The sequence below is a fragment of the Mobula birostris genome, chromosome 24 (assembly GCF_030028105.1).
Source record: "Mobula birostris isolate sMobBir1 chromosome 24, sMobBir1.hap1, whole genome shotgun sequence".
NCBI lineage: Eukaryota > Metazoa > Chordata > Chondrichthyes > Myliobatiformes > Myliobatidae > Mobula > Mobula birostris.
This window is the reverse complement of record NC_092393.1, coordinates 42,818,362-42,829,706: the sequence shown is the minus strand read 5'-3', so window position 1 is coordinate 42,829,706 and position 11,345 is coordinate 42,818,362. Positions and strand designations below refer to the sequence as shown.

At 39.6% G+C, this 11,345-nt stretch overlaps 1 protein-coding gene across 4 annotated transcripts in view; it reads left to right on the top strand.

Annotated features, from left to right (window-relative positions):
- Positions 1-2,950: 2,950 nt before the first annotated feature.
- The window catches only part of tbc1d16 (TBC1 domain family, member 16), a 126,197-nt gene continuing 117,802 nt past the window's right edge, over positions 2,951-11,345 (top strand). For 2 of the 4 annotated variants that reach the window (XM_072242707.1, XM_072242704.1), the window contains exon 1: positions 2,951-3,595. The gene's annotated coding sequence lies outside the window, so the exon portion shown is untranslated. The remainder of the gene's footprint in view (positions 3,596-11,345) is intronic. The other 2 variants (XM_072242706.1, XM_072242705.1) reach the window with 2 other exon arrangements.

Below are 11,345 nucleotides of genomic sequence, written 5' to 3'. Positions count from 1 at the left end.
TGCTGAAGTGAGAGGTTAAAGATTTTGGTGAACACTCCAGCCAGTTGAATAGCACAGGTCTTTAGTACTCAGCCAGGTACCTGGTCTGGGCTGGATGCTTTCCATGGATTCACCCTCCTGAGGGACGCTCTCGTGTTGGTCTCAGACCCTGAAATTGCAGGGTTATCGGAGGCTGTGGGAGTACATGAAGGTGCCTCCATATTTTGATGGTCAAAGTGAGCATAAAAGGCATTGAGCTCATCTGGTAGCGAAGCCTTGTTGTCATCTATGTTGCCTGGTTTCAATTTGTACGAGGTGATACCATTCAAGTCCTGCCACAGTTGTTGAGCACCCTTCGGTGATTCAAGTTTGGTCTGGAATTGCCACTTTTCTCATTGGTTGCTTTCCAAAGATTGTACCTAGATCTCTTGAATTTAACTTGGTTGCCAGACCTGAATGCCACCTGATCTGTCCCTCAGCAGACTGCAGATCCCTGAGTTCATCTAGAGCTTCTGGTTAGGGAAGACTGAATGATTTTGTGGGAACACATTTGTGACAATTGTGATATATTTGTCCTTTGAGTCTAAATTAACTCTTAATTTAACTTCTTACAAAGGGCAAATGGAATGAAATATTTGCCTTCAAGAGAATTTATCTTTAATTTTCTTGTCAATAGGTTCCTTTGAAACAAAATGACATTTGCAGGTAAGCAGGATTACTTAACAACAAATCAGCTGTTCTTTACCTCAACCCTGATAAGAAATCCTATGACCAACTGTTTTTTTAATTTCAGAAAGAACAACATTCTTTGTGTCAAAGATTAAGCAAATTAAACATTAAGGATATATTAATGATTACACAGAAAATTTAGATTACAATCTTTTTTTCTTGAATCTGCAAGAATCAGTGAGAACAATAGCTTTTCAAAAGGAAAACATATTTAACTTGTTAGTTCAAGATAAAATGTTGTTATCTTTTGCACTCTGTCCAGTTATGTCCACGTAAGTGATTGTTTTAGTTTTATTCTTTACAGGAAAAGTGAAAAAAAATCAGATTAATTTATCTGCTTAATTTCTTGCTGGTTGTGCATAACTAGAAAGGCAGAATTTGTTTTTGATGTGACTTCAACAACAAAATATTTCTTAATTTGCATTTCACGTCTGCAAGGTATAACTGCTTGTCAGTTTTGATTTTTCCTGTGAATTCTGTCTTCTGTTACTAATTATTTTCTAATAGGTGCCATGTGGTTCTGAATCTGACCATGAAACTGCTGGATGGTCTGAATTGTTCTGATTAAAATGTTTCAGGGTCCATTGGGTTTTGAACTTTTTAGACAAGTAAGATAGTTTTCTGCCTAAAGAAATGCTTCTGAAGAAGAGTGGAATATTTTTCCATTTAATATTTACACTCAGTTGTGTCAAATTGTATATTACTACATTATTTTGAACACTTTTCAAATAATGAGAATGGAAATTATTTAACCATTTCCAATCCTCAAATATGAGATGAGATTGTCAACATGAAGGTTAGAATTCCAATTTAATAAGATTGTCACTGGGTGCAATCTGCTCTGGAGATGATGGTAGATGGTGGGGTGGGGTGGGGTGGGGGGGGAGTTTGACTGAGGAGGTACACTTGCCATATTCTAACACAGGTGTCCTAAGGAGAGTTTCAAAGACACAAACATCCCTTGGAGCAGAAGAGCAAAAGATGTTGATTTTCAGATCATTGTACAGAATATAAACAGAAAGTTTGACAAATGACCTCCATCTCTGTGGTTCTTATCTAGTTGTACACCAGATATTCATCTGTAGCCTTCCAGCTGCTGTCCCTATGAATTGTTGATCTCCAGCAAGATTTTAATTTGTACAAGATTGCTTAAGTTCTGTGTTTTCCAGATTCTGGATTTCTTTCCCTGAACCTAAGGTAATTTCTTGTTCATTATGACACTTCTTAGAGCCCACTGCTTTGTTCAACCCAGTTGTCATTTATTCTGATAAAATTGTGGCAGAGTGTCAGGTTTTTTTCCAAATAATTTCTCCCAAGAAGTGTGAAGTGCCATAATGGGCAAAAAATGTTAGATTTAGTTCAAGCTGAAATGGAAGTAATATACAAACTTTGTAAATCTGCATTTTCTGTTTTGCAAATGTCTACTTTTTTTGATAATAGCGTGAACATGAACATATGCAAGGAGATAAGGAGTGAGCAAGCCACACAAAATGCTGGAGAAACTCAGCAAAGCAGGCAGGATCTATGAAGGAAAGATTTTAGCCTTGAGTGCCAACTTTCTGCACTATTCCCATAGCTATTGTCCATTAATAGCCAAAATCTATATATTTGTTTCTTCCGTATACTCAGCAACTGAGGCTGCTTGGTAGAGATTTCTACAGATACATTCTCTGGTTGAAGAAGTGCTTTTGCATATTTGGAAAAGCAAACTAGACTGCATCACTAATCATATTCAACTTAGAAGAGTAAACATATATTACAAATGATAAAAATATCTCCAATGAGCTGACATAAAATTGATGCTTTTACATTTCCCAGTGCCAGTACTGAGTGTATGCCAAAATGTGACTGATTTCAACTTTCAAATGAGACGTTAATCTATGTTTACTGTTTTGAAGAAAAGCAGTTGTGTTATTCAAAATATTTTTACCAATATTTATTTGCTCAATTACCATCACAAGAAGCTGATCTTTCGGTCAATATCAGCAGCAGCTTGTGGGACCTTGTATGGACGAATTCACTACCATATTTTCTACTGTATGACACGTTAAAAAATTACTTCGTTAACTGTGAAGCACTTTTGGACGTCCTGATGTCGAAAAGCGCTTGGTTTATTATGCCTGATCCGAAACGAGTGCTTTGGACGTAGTGCAGACCACTCCGACATGTTCCCCGTTGCTAGGAGACGCAGGCAAGCGTCTTCGGCCGACCTGATCACGTGGTGTCTGGACTGTGCCACGATTTGGATATCGGGGTGGTGGTATTCGGTACACCGGCGGTGGAAGGAAGCGAGCGGCGTCTGGACGCCAGCTAAGTGGTCGACGGATATATAAACCTTCCTGCTTCGGAGGCTGATTGCACAGAGAGGAATGATACTCTGCACCTGCAGTACCGGCGATATGTGAGCGTTCGGTTTCCCCTCCTGTCATCGTGTCCGGGCCCGTCGCTGCAGGCTGGAGGGTTTTCCTGGCGTTGGCCCGTCGCCGTGGCTTTGCGCCCTCCCTGTCGGAAAGTGAGTTATGTTTCAGGCATGGCTGCACGGAGGCTGCTCTAATGCAGTCAAACAGCTGTGAAGTGGCGGTCGTTGCGGCTTCCAGCTAAGACACGGACTTTACGCTGAGCAGTCATAGGCCCTGAGTGGGGCCTGTGTTATTCCAAGTCTCAGTGGTGGGTTCGGTTCTCCTGCCTTTCGACCAAACAACGGCCTTTGGCGTACACTGAACCGGAACTTGTTCCTGCTCTGTCAGTGTTTCTTCAGGGATCAACGTGTCGTAGTATAGTAGGAACAGGTTGGAAAGCAGCAGAGTGTTGAGTGCGTTTGTGTGCAGTTTAGTCTTACAAGGTATGCCGAATCAGTGGGGCAAAGATCTCACTGGGCTTTAAGAGGGTAAGAACTTTTATTTCTTGTATTAATTTGTTTGCTTCATTTTAGTATTTACGATCCTTCCCGGCTGAGTACATTGGGCGGTGGACATTTAGGACACTGCTGTCACCTCAAGTAATGATATTGGCCAATAGGCTGGCAGACTGTAAATCTGGTTTTTCTAAGTCAGTGGGGAATAAAATTATGCATTTGAAAGAAAAAGGAGAACTGCTACTTTTGGAAGTCTACTGGGTATACTTTCTCATGGTTTCAATTTCCACCAAAATGCCATTCTGCCGTTGTTAGTTGACCGTAGTCTGAAGAATGGTGTCCTTGGGTTATGTGAATTATATATTGAGCGGCGGGGCAGTAAACTTTAGCAAGTGTGTATGTGATACGTGAATTGGAATTAGTCAGGTTCAAGATGGTCACACTTTGTGGAGTTGTGTGAGACATAACTTGAGTAAGTGGGAAGAAGACCATTGAGTTATGTTCTGGTGGTGAATACGCTAAATGTTTATGAGGATTTGGTATCTGAATATCACCTCAGGATAAATATGAAACACTGAGCATTTATAGAAAGTTACTTAATGAATAAAATCAAGATTCTTAAGGAAATAAGATCAGAAGTGCGGGTAAAGCTGGATATTGGCATCATAAAAATATGCCAGATTCGTGTATAAGGTAGTCATTAAGAGAAGAGATGAAGTTGAATGTGTCGTCTTTCTCTTGAAGAAAAATCAGTTAGCATAATTGATGGTCCTTTGTGAGGACTTCAGAACTAAGGGACAAAGTGTCTGAATTAGAGGTTCTGAATACAAGAATAAAATGAGAAAGTTCTTCTCTGAAGTCTGTAAATCACTGTTCCAGAGAAATGTGAATGCTTAGTCAAGGTCTCAAAATGAGATACGATTTGGAATGAAATTATAGATTTGTTCGCCTTGCAGGAAGTTGATTGATGGTGGAGGCTGTGGAGTTGATTGCATTCAAAACAGAAGTTTGTAGATTTCTGGGGACATGAAGAACCGAGGCAAGGGAGAAATAGGCAGGAAAATGCTAGAGAGTTAGAAATTCTGACATAACCTTGTTTAACAGCAGAGTGGACTCAAAGGGCTTCATGGCTTTTTATGTAGAATAGGTATATTGAATATGATGGTAAATATTTAGGACTATACAAGGGTCAAGCATTCTGGGCATCAGGGAGGAAAATTGAATTGAGGTCAAAGATCAGATTAGTCACAATAGTATGAAATGGTGGGGTTCAGGGCTTATATCAGCTCCCCTTGTGTTCTAGCAACAGGGTAAAGTTAATTTCATTGAAGTAAGTATGTATATGTTACCATATACTTCCTTGAGATTCATTTTCTTGCAGGTTTTTACAGAAAAGTAAAGAAATAAAATAGAATTTATGGAAAACTATACAAAAGTAAAGACTGACAAACAAGCAATGTGCAAAAGAAGACAACTTGTGCAAATAAAAAAATGAAAATAATACTGAGAAGATGAGTTGTAGAGTCCTTGAAAATGAGTCTATAGGTTGCAGAATCAGTTGGGAGTTTTGGTGAGTGAAGTTGTCCATGCTGGCTCGGGAGCCTGATGGTTGAAGGTTAAAACTGTACCTGAACCTGATTGTGTGGGAACCTCCTGACCAATGGTAGTAGCGAAGAGAGCATGGCCTGAGTGGTGGGGTCCTTGATGATGGATGCTGCTTTCTTGTATCAGCACTCCTAGTAAGTGTGCTATATGGTGGGGAGGGCTTTGCCTGTGATGGATTGTGCTGTGTTCATCAATCTCAGTAGACATTTACATTCCTGGAAATTGCTGTTTCCATACCAGGCCATAATGCAACCATTTAAGATGCCCTCCACGGTGCATCTATAGAAGTTTATCAAAGCTTTCTGTGACATGCCAAATCTATGCAAACTTCTAAGGAAATAAAGATGCTGTCATGTCCTCTTTTTGTTAATACTGACATGTTTGTCCCAGGACAGCTCCTCTGATATGATAACGCCAAGGTTTTTAAAGCTACCGACCCTCCCCACCTCTGATCCCCCGATGAGAACTGGCTTGTGGGCCTTCGGTTTCTTCCTCCTATAGTTAATCCTTACCCATTTTGTTTTTCTGTCACCGAGTGAGAGATTGTTGCTGTAGCACCATTCAACCAGATTTTCAATCTCCCTCCTAAATGCTGGTTTGTTAGCACCTTTGATTCAGCCAACAGCAATGGTGTCATCAGCAAACTTAAATATAACATAAGGTATAAACGGAGGGTATTTATTATGGGATGAAATGTGAAGCCATTGTCAAAACTGTAGTTGATGCTGGGCAGGACGATGTAAAATCAAAGGTTTGTAAACTCCACATGAAGAAACAATAGGCGAGATATCACAATGAAAGACTTCTTGCAGCCAATGAAGTAATAATACCTAATAACAATGATTACTTTATTTATAGATCTCTTTTCATACAAATGATGTAGTTTAAAGTGCTTTACAATGGTTTAAAAATACTAACATGAAAATAAAAGAGAAAGATTTTAGTTAAATGCAAGGTTAAAAAAACAGGTTTTAAGCTGGTATTTAAAAGTGTCTATATAGCTTTAGGTATTGAATTCCACAGTATAGGAGCATAGTTCAAAAAAGCTGACTTGTCAATTATCTTTTGAAGGAGATCATTTAAATTTAAGAGACCGGCTGAAGAATCATTGAGAGCTCAAACAGGATTATAAAACAAAAACGATTATGTGATGTATTCTGGTCCTAGACTGTTCAGAGCTTTAAAATCAAGCAAGGGAACTTTAAAATCTACAGGAAGCCAATGCTGTATAGCAGCATTGGGAGTGATATGTTCCTTCATCCTGGTTTTGGTTGAAAGTCAAGCAGTGGCGTTCTGAGTGAATTGAAGTTTGTCAATAGATTGCTTTGGAAGGCCATTTAAAAAGTGCATTTCAGTAATCTAGTCGATTCAAGTTAAAGGTCTGAATTTATTTTTCAGCATCATTACATGACAGAAACAGACATACTTTTGCAATATTTCATAAGTGTAGAAATGCTTTCAGTATGTGGAATTTAACATTCAAATCTGAATCAAAGATAATACCCAGTCATGTTACTTCTGATTTTACAAAGGGAGCCAAATTCCCAAGTTTATCAAAAAGTTTATCTCTTTTGGCTTTGGGACCAGCCAGAAGTATTTCAGTTTTATCTTTGTTTAGTTTTAGGAAATTATTGCTCATCTATTTGTTTATTGCAGCCAATCAGAAGTCAGAGAAGATGGGGTGTTATCATCATTAGATTCAGCCGAGATGGACAGTTGTGTGTCATCTGCATAACTGTGGGAATGAAGTTTATGCTCTTCAATGATGTCTCCTAAAGGGATATATATATAAAGAAGAAGAGTAGGTGACTTAGACAGTTTCCCTGAGCAACACCAAAAGGTACATCATATCTCTGAGAAAATTGGTCTCCAAGACAGACAAAAAGATCTCCAAGATATATAAACAAAACAAATTGAGAGCACTACCAGAGAGACCAACTCAGTTCTCAAGGCGATCTAGGAGAATATTATGGTCTATTCTGTTGAGGGAAGCATTTAGATTTAGAAGAATTACAACTGAGACGATGGTCACTGATAATTTTGGTAAGGGCCATCTCCATGTTGTGGTCTGCTCTAAAACCTGAGTGAAACTTTTCTAGTCACGAGGAATTCTGCAGATGCTGGAAGTTCAAGCAACACACATCAAATTTGCTGGTGAACACAGCAGGCCAGGCAGCATCTCTAGCAAGAGGTGCAGTCAACGTTTTGGGCTGAGACCCTTCGTCAGGACTAACTGAAGGAAGAGCTAGTAAGAGATTTGAAAGGGGGAGGGGGAGATCCAAAACGATAGGAGAAGAGAGGAGGGGGTGGGATGGAGCCAAGAGCTGGACAGGTGATTGGCAAAAGGGATATGAGAGGATCATGGGACAAGAGGCACAGGGAGAAAGAAAAGGGGGAGGGGGGAAAAACCCAGGGGATGGGCAAGGGGTATAGTGAGATGGTCAGAGGGAGAAAAAGGAGAGAGAGAGAAAGAATGTGTGTATATAAATAAATAACGGATGGGGTACGAGGGGGAGGTGGGGCATTAGCGGAAGTTAGAGAAGTCAATGTTCATGCCACCTGTTTGGAGGCTACCCAGACGGAATATAAGGTATTGTTCCTCCAACCTGAGTGTAGCTTCATCTTTACAGTAGAGGAGGCCGTGGATAGACATATCAGAATGGGAATGGGATGTGGAATTAAAATGTGTGGCCATTGGGAGATCCTGCTTTCTCTGGCGGACAGAGTGCAGGTGTTCAGGTGTTCGGCTGGGGTGATATACTGCGTCCGGTGCTCTCGATGTGGCCTTCTATACATTGGCAGTCCTTCCAGGTGAGGCGACACTTCACCTGTGAGTCAGCTGGGGTGATATACTGTGTCCGGTGGTCCTGATGTGGCCTTCTATATGTTGGCGAGACCCGATGCAGACTGGGAGATCGTTTTGCTGAACACCTACGCTCTGTCCGCCAGAGAAAGCAGGATCTCCCAGTGGCCACACATTTTAATTCCACATCCCATTCCCATTCTGATATGTCTATCCACAGCCTCCTCTAATGTAAAGATGAAGCCACACTCAGGTTGGAGAAACAACACTTTATATTCCGACTGGGTAGCCTCCAACCTGATGGCATGAACATTGACTTCTCTAACTTCCGCTAATGCCCCACCTCCCCCTCGTACCCCATCCGTTATTTATTTATATACACACATTCTTTCTCTCTCTCTCCTTTTCCTCCCTCTGTCTCTCTGACTATACTCCTTGCCCATCCTCTGGGTTTCCCCCTCCTCCCCCTTTTCCTTCTCCCTGAGCCTCCTGTCCCATGATCCTCTCATATCCCTTTTGCCAATCACCTGTCCAGATCTTGGCTCCATCCCTCCCCCTCCTGCCTTCTCCTATCATTTTGGATCTCCCCCTTCCCCTTCCACTTTCAAATCTCTTACTAGCTCTTCCTTCAGTTAGTCCTGAAGAAGGGTCTCAGCCCGAAACGTTGACTGCACCTCTTGCTAGAGATGCTGCCTGGCCTGCTGTGTTCACCAGCAAATTTGATGTGTGTTGCCTGAAACATTTCTAGAATGTTGTTCTCATTCAGTAAGTTTTGAGTTGGTTGAAAGTTACTTTCTCCAGAATCTTGTCCAGGAAGGGAAGATTTGATATAGGCCTATAGTTAGTTCGTACCTCACTGTCAAGATTTAGCTTTTCAAGTAGGGGTTTTGACAGCCACAGTTTTGAAGGCATCTGGGGGAAAAGCTGAAGTACTTTTGAAAAATGGGTTAATTTGTAATGTAGAAACATGAACAAAGTGCAATATTCCATGTTTTAAATGATTGGCTAAGGGATAAACTTTATTCCATTATCCTGGATAGTGCAAATTACCCTTCGTTGAATCATGCCAACGAACCATTTAAGCCTCTGAAACAGGAACTACAGTTGTAACATACTTAAAAGGGACAGCTGGAAGCAGTTAGCAGGTCAGGCAGCATTTATGGAAAGAGAAACAGGTCACATTTCAGGTCCAGGTTCGTTCAGAACCTCCAGCGTTTTCTATTTTTATTTTAGGTTTCCAGCAACTGTCATTTTATATTCTCAGTCTTATCATGTTATCTGAAAGGCAGACAGACTGTTGAAAGTTACAACTCCAAATCATAATTGTCACATATCACACATCTACAAGTGCAAGGATTTCAGCTAGGCCTTGCAATATTTTGTCCAGGCTAAAGAATGGAAGGATGTGGGTGAGGAGGACCGTTATTCACAAGCTAGTGAATACTCTCAAATCATCGTGGAGACTATGAATTCTGTATGTGTGTGTTTTTTTTGAATGAGAATATATTGCTTTAAGTTTTTCGTGGAGAGGGAAGAATTGAGATTGCTTTTCTAAAGAATGGTGCTTGGGTTGGTAGAACAGTAAGTCTAGGGAGGGAAAAGCTGTAGCTACATCCATGATTGGTAGCGGAAGAGGCTTGATTTCAGTTAGTACAGTGTCATACCATGTATTCAAATACATTTTTTTAAATCTTCGGCACTTCAACACAGCTTTTTTCTCCCCAGAGATTGTACCTTTATGGCTATTTCAAAAATTTTCAATTTTATTAACATTATCTTGTTTTGAGTCCTCTCCCCCCCCCCCCCCCCCTGCCCGGGGTGTGAGATATTTTTTTACTCCTTCAACCTGGCATTGACCTTGTGTGTGTAAGACAGGGTTTGGGAGTGTTTCAGGATGCAGAAGTTTTGCAGGATATTAAAAGTAAATAAACTTTATGAAGTGACTTTGGAAAAAAGGTGTGGTTAGGTTGAATCATATAAACCAGAGCATGAGCATCCACCTGTTCAGGTTGCCAAATCTAAAACATGGACATTGTCTTGGGATAAGAGGTCAACCATTTATAATGGACATAAAAGGAAATTCCTTCACTCAGATAAATACTCAATTTCTCAGAGCATTGGATACTTGTTGACCATCTTCAAGGCTATGATTAGTAAATTTTTAAACATCAAGGGCATCGTGAGTTTTGATTATTAGGCAGGGAGGCGAAATGGATACCAAGGATACTAAATAATAAACCAGTATAGTGATATTCAGTTTTATTTGCTTAAGAAGATAAATAACTAATTCATTAATTCCTCATTTGAAAATACAATTTTGCTTAAAACCAAAAATAATTTGGTGCTTTGTTTAATGTCGACAAATTTACTTCTGTTCTGAACAAGAAGGAAATACATCAATGACATTTCATACGCATGTCTATTGATCATATTGCAAATTCTGTAAATTGCAGAACAAAGTTAAGGAACCTCTTACATGGTATGTACAGAATGGTGGCATTTGGCTAGCTATAATTAAAGTTCAAAATTGCTTTTTTATTGTTTGCCTATGAATATGTAAGCTGCCTAATAAATTTTTGTTGATTTATGTGTTCTTGTTCTGTATACATTTGTGCTTTATGATTTTAGTAGTGTTAAAGAACTTATCATTGGTTCCAATGTATAAGCATGTGTAGTGGGCACCTGATGGTTTTACATTTTTGAGATCAGGGAGAAGAAGAATTTCAGAGTTGTGTATTTTGATAATAAATGAACCATTCAATAGATGAGGACTCCAGTTATTTGCAGAAAATGTACGTTACCTTCTAGAAACACTAAACTTTGGGAATATTATATGCTCTTACCTTTGGAGTGTTTGGTTTAGGATTTGAGAACCTGTGATGCACATGATGATTTATTCTATTCTAAAAGACCTTTGTTGCACTGTTTTTAATTTTTTTGTGGCATGTCCTGCAGTTTGAGATGCCACTTTAAACTTAAACGTGATTGAATGTATGTAGCAGACAATAACTGCAATTCTTACCTCAAATTTTAACACAGTAATTTTTTTACAATAAATGTTGATTATAATGCAGTTTGTAATGTCAGGTGTAGATTCTGCTTGCATTGCTGACCTATCATTTTTATCATTGTTGCTATAGCAGCAGCTGTCTGCTTAATCCTGTGAGGGCTGTATTGCTGGTTTTGCAAAATGGCAAATAGAACAAGGCTTGAAGTTATTTTGTATGTTTTTTTTGTAATTATTTGGTGCATGGTAACTTACTAAATGGGTTTTCAATTCAGTTTAAATGAAGCCCTATTCAACCCCTTGTGAACTCACTAAATGTGGGGACCATGAGGTAGGCTTGTTAAGTGAGGGGTATGTGACAAAGGAAT